Source organism: Gadus morhua, chromosome 11, assembly GCF_902167405.1.
Source record: "Gadus morhua chromosome 11, gadMor3.0, whole genome shotgun sequence".
Classification (NCBI taxonomy): Eukaryota; Metazoa; Chordata; class Actinopteri; order Gadiformes; family Gadidae; genus Gadus; species Gadus morhua.
In genome coordinates, this window is record NC_044058.1 from 5,352,939 (window position 1) to 5,366,711 (window position 13,773).

Genomic DNA, 13,773 nt, shown 5'->3' on the forward strand with positions numbered 1-13,773 from the left:
TTTCACACTACACTTGTTGCTACTCGCCACAAGAAGTCTAAACTGTATCCTAGGCCTATCTGTACAAGGCTATTTAGTAATTTGTCTGTATGTTCCATTACGTGTGTAACAACTCGGCATGAAGGCCCATTTGATGCCACAATTCATGCTTAGGTGATACGGCTAACATTTGCTCTTCGAAAACCTGTGCACCAAACTACCCACAATGCCTTACAAATCGGTAAATTTACTCTCTAAATGACATTTAAATTGGAACGTGTCATACAGAATCCTTCGTGGCAATCTGTATTCTTAACACTAGTGCCTCTGATTATTGCTGCAAAAGTCCAACTATAGGTTAATGTTTGTTTAAAAAACATCACTTAAGGTATTAGACGGGACAATGGGACGACATTCGAACGTGTGTGAACAGTATCACGCAGGTCTTCAGATCGTATAAATCTTTCGCCTTTTACTAAAGATTTCCTTGGAGAGGAGCATGAGTTTCAACCAATTTTTTGATGCTCTGCCCTAAGGTGGGGCTTTCTATCGATGTTAAAGAAAATGTCTGGCTCCGAAGTGGTCAGCCGTGTGGTTTGACTGTACACTAAAGTGTATTTTACGTCGAAAAAAATCCGCCCAACACTTGTGGCCTGAAAGAACCAATTACCTGTAAGCAATGAAATGAGATTAAATACCTTTATCTTTTCTATCCACCAGATGGTAGTCAATATGCACTTTTCACAGTACACTTGTTGCTACACGCCACAAGAAGTTTAAACTGTATCCTAGGCCTATCTGTACAAGGCTATTTAGTAATTTGTCTGTATGTTCCATTACGTGTGTAACAACTCGGCATGAAGGCCCATTTGATGCCACAATTCATGCTTAGGTGATACGGCTAACATTTGCTCTTCGAAAACCTGTGCATCAAACTACCCACAATGCCTTACAAAATGGTAAATTTACTCTTTAAATGACATTTCAATTGGAACGTGTCATACAGAATCCTTCGTGGCAATCTGTAGTCTTAACACTAGTGCCTCTGATTATTGCTGCAAAAGTCCAACTATAGGTTACTGTTTGTTTAAAAAACATCACTTAAGGTATTAGACGGTACAATGGGACGACATTCGAACGCGTGTGAACAGTATCACTCAGGTTTCTCTTCAGATCGTATAAATCTTTCGCATTTTACTAAAGATTTCCGTGGAGAGGAGCAATATGAGTTTCAACCAATTTTTTGATGCTCTGCCGTAAGGTGGGGCTCTCTATCAATGTTAAAGTAAAGAAAATGTCTGGATCCGAAGTGGTCAGCCGTGTGGTTTGACTGCACACTAAAGTGTTTTTTACATCGAAAAAAATCCGCCCAACACTTGTGGCCTGAAAGAACCAATTCCCTGTAAGCAATGAAATGAGATTAAATACCTTTATCTTTTCTATCCACCAGATGGTAGTCAATATGCACTTTTCACAGTACACTTGTTGCTACTCGCCACAAGAAGTCTAAACTGTATCCTAGGCCAATCTGTACAAGGCTATTTAGTAATTTGTCTGTATGTTCCATTACGTGTGTAACAACTCGGCATGAAGGCCCATTTGATGCCACAATTCATGCTTAGGTGATACGGCTAACATTTGCTCTTCGAAAACCTGTGCACCAAACTACCCACAATGCCTTACAAAATGGTAAATTTACTCTTTAAATGACATTTCAATTGGAACGTGTCATACAGAATCCTTCGTGGCAATCTGTAGTCTTAACACTGGTGCCTCTGATTATTGCTGCAAAAGTCCAACTATAGGTTACTGTTTGTTTAAAAAACATCACTTAAGGTATTAGACGGGACAATGGGACGACATTCGAACGTGTGTGAACAGTATCACTCAGGTTTCTCTTCAGATCGTATTAATCATTCGCCTTTTACTAAAGATTTCCGTGGAGAGGAGCAATATGAGTTTCAACCAATTTTTTGATGCTCTGCTGTAAGGTGGGACTTTCTATCAATGTTAAAGTAAAGAAAATGTCTGGATCCGAAGTGGTCAGCCGTGTGGTTTGACTGCACACTAAAGTGTATTTTACGTCGAAAAAAATCCGGCCAACACTTGTGGCCTGAAAGAACCAATTCCTTGTAAGCAATGATATGAGATTAAATACCTTTATCTTTTCTATCCACCAGATAGTAGTCAATATGCACTTTTCACAGTACACTTGTTGCTACTCGCCACAAGAAGTCTAAACTGTATCCTAGGCCTATCTGTACAAGGCTATTTAGTAATTTGTCTGTATGTTCCATTACGTGTGTAACAACTCGGCATGAAGGCCCATTTGATGCCACAATTCAAGCTTAGGTGATATGGCTAACATTTGCTCTTCGAAAACCTGTGCACCAAATTACCCACAATGCCTTACAAAATGGTAAATTTACTCTTTAAATGACATTTCAATTGGAACGTGTCATACAGAATCCTTCGTGGCAATCTGTAGTCTTAACACTAGTGCCTCTTATTATTGCTGCAAAAGTCCAACTATAGGTTAATGTTTGTTTAAAAAACATCACTTAAGGTATTAGACGGGACAATGGGACGACATTCGAACGCGTGTGAACAGTATCACTCAGGTTTCTCTTCAGATCGTATAAATCTTTCGCCTTTTACTAAAGATTTCCGTGGAGAGGAGCAATATGAGTTTCAACCAATTTTTTGACGCTCTGCCGTAAGGTGGGGCTTTCTATCAATGTTAAAGTAAAGAAAATGTCTGGATCCGAAGTGGTCAGCCGTGTGGTTTGACTGCACACTAAAGTGTATTTTACGTCGAAAAAAATCCGCCCAACACTTGTGGCCTGAAAGAACCAATTCCCTGTAAGCAATGATATGAGATTAAATACCTTTATCTTTTCTATCCACCAGATGGTAGTCAATATGCACTTTTCACAGTACACTTGTTGCTACTCGCCACAAGAAGTCTAAACTGTATCCTAGGCCTATCTGTACAAGGCTATTTATTAATTTGTCTGTATGTTCCATTACGTGTGTAACAACTCGGCATGAAGGCCCATTTGATGCCACAATTCATGCTTAGGTGATACGGCTAACATTTGCTCTTCGAAAACCTGTGCACCAAACTACCCACAATGCCTTACAAAATGGTAAATTTACTCTTTAAATGACATTTCAATTGGAACGTGTCATACAGAATCCTTCGTGGCAATCTGTAGTCTTAACACTAGTGCCTCTGATTATTGCTGCAAAAGTCCAACTATAGGTTACTGTTTGTTTTTATAAACATCACTTAAGGTATTAGACGGGACAATGGGACGACATTCGAACGCGTGTGAACAGTATCACTCAGGTTTCTCTTCAGATCGTATAAATCTTTCGCCTTTTACTAAAGATTTCCGTGGAGAGGAGCAATATGAGTTCAACCAATTATTTGATGCTCTGCCGTAAGGTGGGGCTCTCTATCAATGTTAAAGTATAGAAAATGTCTGGGTCGGAAGTGGTCAGCCGCGTGGTGTGACTGCACACTAAAGTGTATTTTACGTCGAAAAAAATCAGCCCAACACTTGTGGCCTGAAAGAACCAATTCCCTGTCAGCAATGAAATGAGATTAAATACCTTGATCTTTTCTATCCACCAGATGGTAGTCAATATGCACTTTTCACACTACACTTGTTGCTACTCGCCACAAGAAGTCTAAACTGTATCCTAGGCCTATCTGTACAAGGCTATTTAGTAATTTGTCTGTATGTTCCATTACGTGTGTAACAACTCGGCATGAAGGCCCATTTGATGCCACAATTCATGCTTAGGTGATACGGCTAACATTTGCTCTTCGAAAACCTGTGCACCAAACTACCCACAATGCCTTACAAATCGGTAAATTTACTCTCTAAATGACATTTAAATTGGAACGTGTCATACAGAATCCTTCGTGGCAATCTGTATTCTTAACACTAGTGCCTCTGATTATTGCTGCAAAAGTCCAACTATAGGTTAATGTTTGTTTAAAAAACATCACTTAAGGTATTAGACGGGACAATGGGACGACATTCGAACGTGTGTGAACAGTATCACGCAGGTCTTCAGATCGTATAAATCTTTCGCCTTTTACTAAAGATTTCCTTGGAGAGGAGCATGAGTTTCAACCAATTTTTTGATGCTCTGCCCTAAGGTGGGGCTTTCTATCGATGTTAAAGAAAATGTCTGGCTCCGAAGTGGTCAGCCGTGTGGTTTGACTGTACACTAAAGTGTATTTTACGTCGAAAAAAATCCGCCCAACACTTGTGGCCTGAAAGAACCAATTACCTGTAAGCAATGAAATGAGATTAAATACCTTTATCTTTTCTATCCACCAGATGGTAGTCAATATGCACTTTTCACAGTACACTTGTTGCTACACGCCACAAGAAGTTTAAACTGTATCCTAGGCCTATCTGTACAAGGCTATTTAGTAATTTGTCTGTATGTTCCATTACGTGTGTAACAACTCGGCATGAAGGCCCATTTGATGCCACAATTCATGCTTAGGTGATACGGCTAACATTTGCTCTTCGAAAACCTGTGCATCAAACTACCCACAATGCCTTACAAAATGGTAAATTTACTCTTTAAATGACATTTCAATTGGAACGTGTCATACAGAATCCTTCGTGGCAATCTGTAGTCTTAACACTAGTGCCTCTGATTATTGCTGCAAAAGTCCAACTATAGGTTACTGTTTGTTTAAAAAACATCACTTAAGGTATTAGACGGTACAATGGGACGACATTCGAACGCGTGTGAACAGTATCACTCAGGTTTCTCTTCAGATCGTATAAATCTTTCGCATTTTACTAAAGATTTCCGTGGAGAGGAGCAATATGAGTTTCAACCAATTTTTTGATGCTCTGCCGTAAGGTGGGGCTCTCTATCAATGTTAAAGTAAAGAAAATGTCTGGATCCGAAGTGGTCAGCCGTGTGGTTTGACTGCACACTAAAGTGTTTTTTACATCGAAAAAAATCCGCCCAACACTTGTGGCCTGAAAGAACCAATTCCCTGTAAGCAATGAAATGAGATTAAATACCTTTATCTTTTCTATCCACCAGATGGTAGTCAATATGCACTTTTCACAGTACACTTGTTGCTACTCGCCACAAGAAGTCTAAACTGTATCCTAGGCCAATCTGTACAAGGCTATTTAGTAATTTGTCTGTATGTTCCATTACGTGTGTAACAACTCGGCATGAAGGCCCATTTGATGCCACAATTCATGCTTAGGTGATACGGCTAACATTTGCTCTTCGAAAACCTGTGCACCAAACTACCCACAATGCCTTACAAAATGGTAAATTTACTCTTTAAATGACATTTCAATTGGAACGTGTCATACAGAATCCTTCGTGGCAATCTGTAGTCTTAACACTGGTGCCTCTGATTATTGCTGCAAAAGTCCAACTATAGGTTACTGTTTGTTTTTATAAACATCACTTAAGGTATCAGACGGGACAATGGGACGACATTCGAACGCGTGTGAACAGTATCACTCAGGTTTCTCTTCAGATCGTATAAATCTTTCGCCTTTTACTAAAGATTTCCGTGGAGAGGAGCAATATGAGTTCAACCAATTATTTGATGCTCTGCCGTAAGGTGGGGCTCTCTATCAATGTTAAAGTAAAGAAAATGTCTGGGTCGGAAGTGGTCAGCCGCGTGGTGTGACTGCACACTAAAGTGTATTTTACGTCGAAAAAAATCAGCCCAACACTTGTGGCCTGAAAGAACCAATTCCCTGTCAGCAATGAAATGAGATTAAATACCTTGATCTTTTCTATCCACCAGATGGTAGTCAATATGCACTTTTCACACTACACTTGTTGCTACTCGCCACAAGAAGTCTAAACTGTATCCTAGGCCTATCTGTACAAGGCTATTTAGTAATTTGTCTGTATGTTCCATTACGTGTGTAACAACTCGGCATGAAGGCCCATTTGATGCCACAATTCATGCTTAGGTGATACGGCTAACATTTGCTCTTCGAAAACCTGTGCACCAAACTACCCACAATGCCTTACAAATCGGTAAATTTACTCTCTAAATGACATTTAAATTGGAACGTGTCATACAGAATCCTTCGTGGCAATCTGTATTCTTAACACTAGTGCCTCTGATTATTGCTGCAAAAGTCCAACTATAGGTTAATGTTTGTTTAAAAAACATCACTTAAGGTATTAGACGGGACAATGGGACGACATTCGAACGTGTGTGAACAGTATCACGCAGGTCTTCGGATCGTATAAATCTTTCGCCTTTTACTAAAGATTTCCTTGGAGAGGAGCATGAGTTTCAACCAATTTTTTGATGCTCTGCCCTAAGGTGGGGCTTTCTATCGATGTTAAAGAAAATGTCTGGCTCCGAAGTGGTCAGCCGTGTGGTTTGACTGTACACTAAAGTGTATTTTACGTCGAAAAAAATCCGCCCAACACTTGTGGCCTGAAAGAACCAATTACCTGTAAGCAATGAAATGAGATTAAATACCTTTATCTTTTCTATCCACCAGATGGTAGTCAATATGCACTTTTCACAGTATACTTGTTACTACTCGCCACAAGAAGTCTAAACTGTATCCGAGGCCTATCTGTACAAGGCTCACATTTATATGGCTAGCTAACATTTGCTCTTCTAAAACCTGTGCACGAAACAGGAAACTACCCAAAGTGCTTTGCAAAATGGTAAATTTACTCTTTAAATTACATTTTAATTGGAACGTGTCATACAGAATCCTTTGTGGCAATCTATAGTCTTAACACTAGTGCCTCTGATTATTACTGTGCAACATAGAACGCTCCGTTCACTTTCATTGGCCCTTCACAACAACGCCAGCTTCTTCGGTTGCTAAGCGACGTCAACGTCTTTGGATTACTATTTCTCTGCTGATCAACACTACTTATGGTATCAAATAAATTGTAAAAGGACACGTTTTGTAGTTATTTTGTCGTTTTGCAAGTAGCCGCTCATTATCGAAAGTAAGCCCCTTCAGGTCGAAGCACCTCCGTTTCGCGTCGGTGTCCGGTTCGCCCTGTCTGGGCTTATTTTCCCGCGCCGCTATTTAACAGTGGAAGGGTAGGAATCAAATGCGTCCGGGTGAAATTTCAAAATCGTCCGGGATTTTATTAAAGCCTCAATACACGTTCAAATTTAATTTGCGTTGCGTTCCTCTGGGTCTGTCACAAACTAGTTGGGCTACGCCCTCCCCTACTCAGTTCTGTTCGCTTTGCATTGGTGGAAGTGAGTAGGGGGAGTGATTAAGTAAAGCCTTCGGATTGGACGGTTTCACTTTAGAGTTACCGTCATGTTTTGTATTTTTTTTTTTTACCATTATTGTTTTATAGGGACAAACATTAACACATTTCTCCTGCAGGGGATTGATAAAGTTCTATCTATGTAACAGAAGGAAACACCTACTCATACTCCATCAAATATTCATACTCATACTTTGCACACTTTACCACAGCATTGGCCTACTGAATGCCACAGATATATTTTTAAGCATTGGACTGAATGCCACATAAATATAATATATGTTTTGCCCCCCCCCCCCCGCCGACAAAATCTCACTCTTAGATTTTGTCGAGATTTTGCTCTCCAACAAAAATGGAGAGACCCTGCATTGCGCATCTGTTGACCTTTATCCATTTACAGTAAACAGATAATTTTTTCTTGCTGGAAGATATATTATATTGTTTTCATATTATTATTTACTGACAGTGATTACAGATTGCGAGTGTGTGTTATATTGAAAGCAAGGCTGGGTGTGCCTATGAATATAGGCTACAGTGAGTTTTTTAAGGTGCTGTACAAGCAAATCATATTGACTACTCTGTACAGTGACAAAGAGTGTACAGTAACCTACTTCATTCAATATTGAATAGGCTAGGCCTACTGTAGCCTACACTATGTAGAAATGTTTTTGCTCTTTGCTCATGGCAGTTGTGGCAGTCATTTTAACATGTCAGCAGGCAAGCATCACTCATTCCAGGATGTATTATGCTATGTCCTATAGCCTACTTGGAACGTTTTTTGAAATGGATCTATAGTAGCCTATAGAAATTTGCCAGCTGGAATACAAAGCAAACTCTCCTTCAAATGCACATTCATGGAAGTCTTGTATTGTCATCCCTAAATAATGCTGCAATGCAATAATTTTCAGCTGTCAGAAATGTGTTGTGATCACTTCCTCATAGCTCTTCAGGCTGTGAGGAAATCAGCAGCCCGCGATCGCAGCTCCTTTGATGTGAACGCGCACAGAGCGCAGAGTTCAGAGCCGGACAATGATGTCGTAGCAAAGCCCTCAGGGCCCTGTACCACGAAGCTCGCTTAGAGGGTTAGCGAGGTATGTTGAGCTCCAAGCCTGGGTTAGTTGTACCACGAAAGTCGATCTCTTTTAGCGTCGCTGTATCACCATGGTGACTTATGCTCGCAACCAAACCTGGTCGGGAGCAGTTTTTCGGCTTAGTCTAGCCGGAGATCGGCTAATTAAATCGGCGTGCGCAGCTTCCTAGCCCCTCCTCTGACAATGGCGTCACCATTTGTGGGTGTTCCAGTGGACCCCGGCGCACTTCTCGTACAGGCGTCTCTCCGGAGACAGAGGGTTCTATTTCATGTAGGCTACGCCGTCTAGGCTTCGCCTTATGGCTTGTCCCGTGCGCGCGCCTGCGCGCGCTGAAAATTCAAACTATGCACCTATCAGCGTGGGCACCGCCCACATTTCCCACGGTATCGTGTCTATATAACGCGGTGTAAACCGTCGCTTATCCTCCCTTTTCTTTCAGCACTTGTGCTTATCAGCGAGAAATTGAGAACTACTATTAAGAAGATGAGAACTTCAACACGGATCTCCCAAGCCGGTGGCAGCGGCTCGGGCGAGGCCGCGGACAAACGGCCCTTTTCAGGGCCACCTGAGAGCGCTCCTAGAGCTAGGTCCTTTTCAGGACTCCTATGGACTCCTATTGGCGTGCTTTTGGTGCCTCGGCGCCGATCACGCCGCGGCTGCTAGGGCGGCCCCCGTCTCCTGTGTCGCCTGCCGGGAGCTGCCTGAAGAGGGGATCCTCTCCAGGCATCTCTTCTTTTCCCCTGCGGTGGAAATGGCTGACGCCATCGACCTGTTCGGACCTGACGTCAACGATGGCATCATCGACGCCTCCCTGGACGACGTCTTCGGCGACTCGGCGTCCGGTTTTTCCCGCTCTCGGGTTACAACCGCCACCGTCATACAACACGAGGGTCCGCGCCGGATGACCGATCTCTTCCGGGAGATCATGGGTGAGGCGGCGGCCATCAAAGGGATTCCCATGCCGGCCCCGCCTCTCGCCCCCATATCTGACGATATGCAGGGCGAGTGCTTTCGCACCCCATCTTTTTCCCGGCGGGTTACCCAGTGCCCCTTGTTCCCGCCTTTGCAGCACTTGTTTATTGCTGCCGGTGAGGACCCTTCGACCCTGAAGGCTCCGGTAAGATCCTACACGGATTTCACCAACGTGGAGGGGTGGGCCGATACTCAGGCGAGGGGGATCCCTCGTCTGGAGCCTGGCAGCGCTTCTCTGTCCGGGCGCCGGATGGCTCCTTAACGAAAAGCCGCTGCCCCCCGACCGCCTCCAGAAGCAGATTGTCGGCCTAACGGACAGGGTGTTCGTTTGTGCCTCTCAATCCGCGGCGGCGGTCAACAACATCGCCCTGCTCTCCTCTGCCATGGTCTCCTTGTCGGCTGACAGGGAGGCCTACGGCCCGGAGGAAGCCGCGAGATGGCTGGCGGTTTCCCGCTTTTCCAGCGCCATCCTCCAGTTATGCCAGCCGATAGCCGTTTCGGCCGGCCAGCATATGGCGTGGGCTACCATGATTCAAAGGGTCATATGGCTCTCCCACACTGCGGTGTGGGAGCCTCCTCCCTTTCGTGGGAAGCCCCCCTTGGTTCACACGCAGTGTGAAGGCGGTAGGGGCAGAGGAATACGGGTTATTCCTGGACGGTCTTCCTCAGCTGTCGGCTCGCCCTCTCTCCAACCGCTATGCGTGTTGGCAAGAGCGGTGCGTTCTGCCATCGTGGTTGGACACCACGTTGAGATGGGGCCATCCCATACAGTTCAAGCGTCGTCCCCCACCCTTTATGGGGTTGGTGGAGACCACGCTACGGGACCCGGCTGCGAGCACGGCTCTGGCAGCAGAGGTGGCACGTCTCTTGGTAAAGGGGGCCATCACTGTTGTTCCCCCCCACGAGTCTCACCTAGGTTTTTATTCCCGCTACTTCCTGGTTCCAAGAAGTCAGGGGAAATGAGACCTATTCTGGATCTTCGCGTGTTCAACAGATTCGTTGCCACGAGGAAGTTCAGAATGCTCACGGTCGGAGCATTGTTCCGGTGTGTGAGAGAGGACGATTGGTTCACATCCCTGGATCTCAAGGATGCTTACTTCCACGTCCCTGCCTAGACTCAGCCACCATGACTGCGATGCTTTCGCCTCCTCGGCGAGACGCCATCCTGTCGGCGCTCTCCCGTTTTCACGTTCGCAGAAACGTGACCGCACTGTCCACCATGCGCCTGTTGGGGCTGATGGCAGCTGCCCACCCCGTGGTCCCCCTGGGTCTGCTTTTTATGCGCAGACTCCAGCGGTGGTTTGCTCGCCAACGGTTGGACCCCAGGCGACACAAGCTCAGGGTGCTCCTCGTCCCCCGTTCGGTGTCGCCAGACCTGGAATATTGGAAAGGACCCTCCGCCCTTCTCAAGGGTGTTCCACTGGGCAGGGTGGCGTCCTACGTAGTGGTCTTCACGGACGCCTCGTTGACGGGTTGGGGAGGAACGTGCCTCTCTCACTCGGTCGGAGACGAGTGGCGCACGCCCCCTACAGCACACATAAATGTGTTGGAGCTCGACGCTGTGAGGAAAGTGCTGTTGCATTTCTTTCACCTGGTGCGCGGCCGCCACGTTCTGATCAGGACAGACAGCGTGTCGGCGGCGGCGTACATCAACAGACAGGGGGGAGTCCGCTCCCCTGCTCTCCACCGAAAGGCGGTCGAGCTCTGGCTTTGGGCTCATCAGTATCTCCGCAGTCTGAGAGCCCTGCATATCGCGGGCGCCCAGAACTTTAGGGCGGACCTCATGTCTCGAGGCGGTCCCCGCCGAGACGAGTAGCGGTTACATCCCGACATTGTCAGACTGATCTGGCAGAGGTTCGGGACAGCGCAGGTGGACCTCTTCGCGTCCCGGGAGAACACGCACTGCAGGTGGTGGTTCTCCCTCAGCCCTCGGGATCTTCCCCCGTTGGGGGTAGATGCGTTGGCACACACACCTTGGCCGCGGGCTCTCTTGTATGCGTTTCCCCCGCTCCAGCTAATCCTTCCTCTTCTGGAACGGGTCAGACAGGAGAGACTGTCCCTGATATTAGTGGCCCCGGAGAACCGTTCAGCTCTGTGGTTTCCAGAGCTTGCCGCGCTCTCGCGGTCGGCGCCTTGGCCAGTACCATTCAGGCCGGATGCGCTTTCACAGGCCCACGGGACGGTGCACCACCCGCCCGATGTCTCGGGACGGCTGTTGGTTTGGCTCCTGAGAGGTTGATCCTGCAGGGCAAAGGTTTGCCTGAGACAGTTATCAACACTATTCAGAGTGCTCGTGCGCCTTCTACTTCTTCCCTCTATGCGGCGAAGTGGTGCGCCTTCTCTAATTGGTGTGAGACGAACCACGCTGTCCCATCTCAATGCGAGGTGGGAAGCGTGCTTTCGTTTCTGCAAAACTTATTGGAAAAAGGTTTGGCCTTCTCCACTATCAAGGTCTATGCGGCAGCCGTTTCGGCTGGCCATGCAGGCTGTGATGGTGGACCGATCTTCAGCCATCCACTGGTCAAGAGATTCTTGCGTGGGGCTAGACGGGTTAGGCCTGTTTCACGCGTGCTTACACCACGCTGGGATCTCCCCACCGTGTTGCGCGGATTGTCCAGGGATCCTTTCGAGCCTCTCTCCCAGGCCCCTTTGGATGCCCTGTCATTTAAGACGGCGCTCTTGTTGGCCTTGGTTTCTGCCAAGCGGGCCGGTGAGCTAACCGCTCTGTCTGTCAGCCCGAGTTGCTTGTTGCTAAACGAGGACAGCTCCTTCGCGTTGCTCAGACCTAATCCTGCGTTCCTCCCGAAGAACATTAATAGTTCTTTACGGTCGAGGGATATTGTGCTTAAGGCTTTTCACCCCCCGCCTCATTCTAGTGAGGCGGAGGCGGAGTTGCATCTCCTGTGCCCGGTTCGGGCGTTGGCTATGTACGTGAATCGCTCGGCAGCGTTCCGCTCCACACAACAGTTGTTTGTGTGTTATAGCGACGCTAGCAGGGGCCGCGCTCTCTCTAAGCAGCGGTTTTCTCGCTGGGTATGTGAGGGTGTTTGCCTAGCCTACTCTCGGCAGGGCTTGGCGCCACCGTTGGGCGTTAAAGCTCACTCCACACGGAGCGTGGCCGCTTCAACGGCTCTACTCAAGGGCGTTTCGGTGGAAGACATCTGCGCAGCTGCGTCTTGGTCTTCCCCCGGCCCCTTTGTCCGTTTTTACATGTTAGACATGTCCAGGGGCTCACTCGGCAACTCTGTGCTAGAGTCCGGGACCCCTTTTACGGCTTAAGAATATAGACATGTTCTTTAAAGCGGCGTGGTTGGATTTCCTCTCGCCGGCTGGCGAGTTGGTCTTGATTACCAGTCTCTTACTCTCCCACCTTTTTTCAAATGAAAAACAGGCTAGGGGGTTTTCTATTGGCTCGCCAATTGTCTGGTGGTTTTGTTTACCAGTGAGGCACTCCCGCCGTTTTCTTCAAATAAGAAACGGCCGAGAGAGTCCCATTATTGGAGAGCCGAATTCCGTAGCTCCGCCCCCGGTGGTAGCGGACCTAATGGAAACCGTGTTGCTCTGGTTTTCTTTTCCTTTTCATGGGTTCCATGAAGCACGGAATAGAGCCGGAGTCTTTACAGACTCACTTTTTTCTCCCTTGATCATTGCCTTGCTTGATCTAGGAGGAATTAGTTTTTATAAAGCTGTTGTGTTTTACACTTCCTTGGCTTTTTGAGTCTTAATGTGCTCTGGTGACTTAGGTCGTTTTTGACTGGGGTCCAGCAGGAGTACATTGATCGGGCTCCGCTCGCAGCTTCACCTTAGCCCATAAGGCGAAGCCTAGACGGCGTAGCCTACATGAAATAGAACGATAGTTATGTTATTATAACTCTAGTTCTATGATTGTAGGCGTAGCCGTCTAGTTTCCCACCTGCTGTACCCTCCAAATGCTGAAAGAAAAGCGTGGAGGATGAGCGACGGTATACACCGCGTTATATAGACACGATACCGTGGGAAATGTGGGCGGTGCCCACGCTGATAGGTGCATAGTTTGAATTTTCAGCGCGCGCAGGCGCGCGCACGGGACAAGCCATTTTTTTTGCGAAGCCTAGACGGCTACGCCTACAATCATAGAACTAGAGTTATAATAACATAACTATCGTTTTACGGGACAGAAGCGATCCCTTGGCATTGTCTGACGATATTCAGATTTCAGACTTTATTGTCATTGTGCAAACAACGAAATTGGGGTTCTTCATGAGAGATACAGATTCTCATCAGAGGGCGTTCGTTATTTGATCGTCCTTTTGGACCATATGATTACTGTTGCGCATTGTGCGTCCGTGACAGTGTGCTGGAGTGGAGGTAGCGCGTCAGTCTTGAGTTTCTGTGCGGGGGGTTCGACTCCCAAGTGATGCAAATTTATGTGAAGCTTAAAAAGTCCTAATTCTCAAGCATATGGAATACTTAT

General features: G+C 46.5%; 6 non-coding genes and 3 pseudogenes across 6 annotated transcripts; all 9 read left to right on the top strand.

Annotated features, from left to right (window-relative positions):
* Window positions 1-415: 415 nt before the first annotated feature.
* On the top strand, window positions 416-523 carry LOC115554908 (uncharacterized; annotated as a pseudogene).
* A 609-nt stretch (window positions 524-1,132) lies between these two features.
* LOC115554892 (U5 spliceosomal RNA) lies at window positions 1,133-1,248 on the top strand. The gene has a single exon (XR_003978747.1). It is a non-coding gene; the product is annotated as a U5 spliceosomal RNA (small nuclear RNA).
* Window positions 1,249-1,862: 614 nt separating this feature from the next.
* Window positions 1,863-1,978, top strand: LOC115554904 (U5 spliceosomal RNA). The gene has a single exon (XR_003978758.1). It is a non-coding gene; the product is annotated as a U5 spliceosomal RNA (small nuclear RNA).
* Window positions 1,979-2,592: 614 nt separating this feature from the next.
* Window positions 2,593-2,708, top strand: LOC115554842 (U5 spliceosomal RNA). Its single transcript, XR_003978702.1, has one exon. It is a non-coding gene; the product is annotated as a U5 spliceosomal RNA (small nuclear RNA).
* Window positions 2,709-3,323: 615 nt separating this feature from the next.
* LOC115554900 (U5 spliceosomal RNA) lies at window positions 3,324-3,438 on the top strand. Its single transcript, XR_003978754.1, has one exon. It is a non-coding gene; the product is annotated as a U5 spliceosomal RNA (small nuclear RNA).
* A 615-nt stretch (window positions 3,439-4,053) lies between these two features.
* LOC115554909 (uncharacterized) lies at window positions 4,054-4,161 on the top strand (annotated as a pseudogene).
* Window positions 4,162-4,770: 609 nt separating this feature from the next.
* Window positions 4,771-4,886, top strand: LOC115554893 (U5 spliceosomal RNA). The gene has a single exon (XR_003978748.1). It is a non-coding gene; the product is annotated as a U5 spliceosomal RNA (small nuclear RNA).
* Window positions 4,887-5,501: 615 nt separating this feature from the next.
* Window positions 5,502-5,616, top strand: LOC115554901 (U5 spliceosomal RNA). Its single transcript, XR_003978755.1, has one exon. It is a non-coding gene; the product is annotated as a U5 spliceosomal RNA (small nuclear RNA).
* Window positions 5,617-6,231: 615 nt separating this feature from the next.
* LOC115554910 (uncharacterized) lies at window positions 6,232-6,339 on the top strand (annotated as a pseudogene).
* Window positions 6,340-13,773: the final 7,434 nt, after the last annotated feature.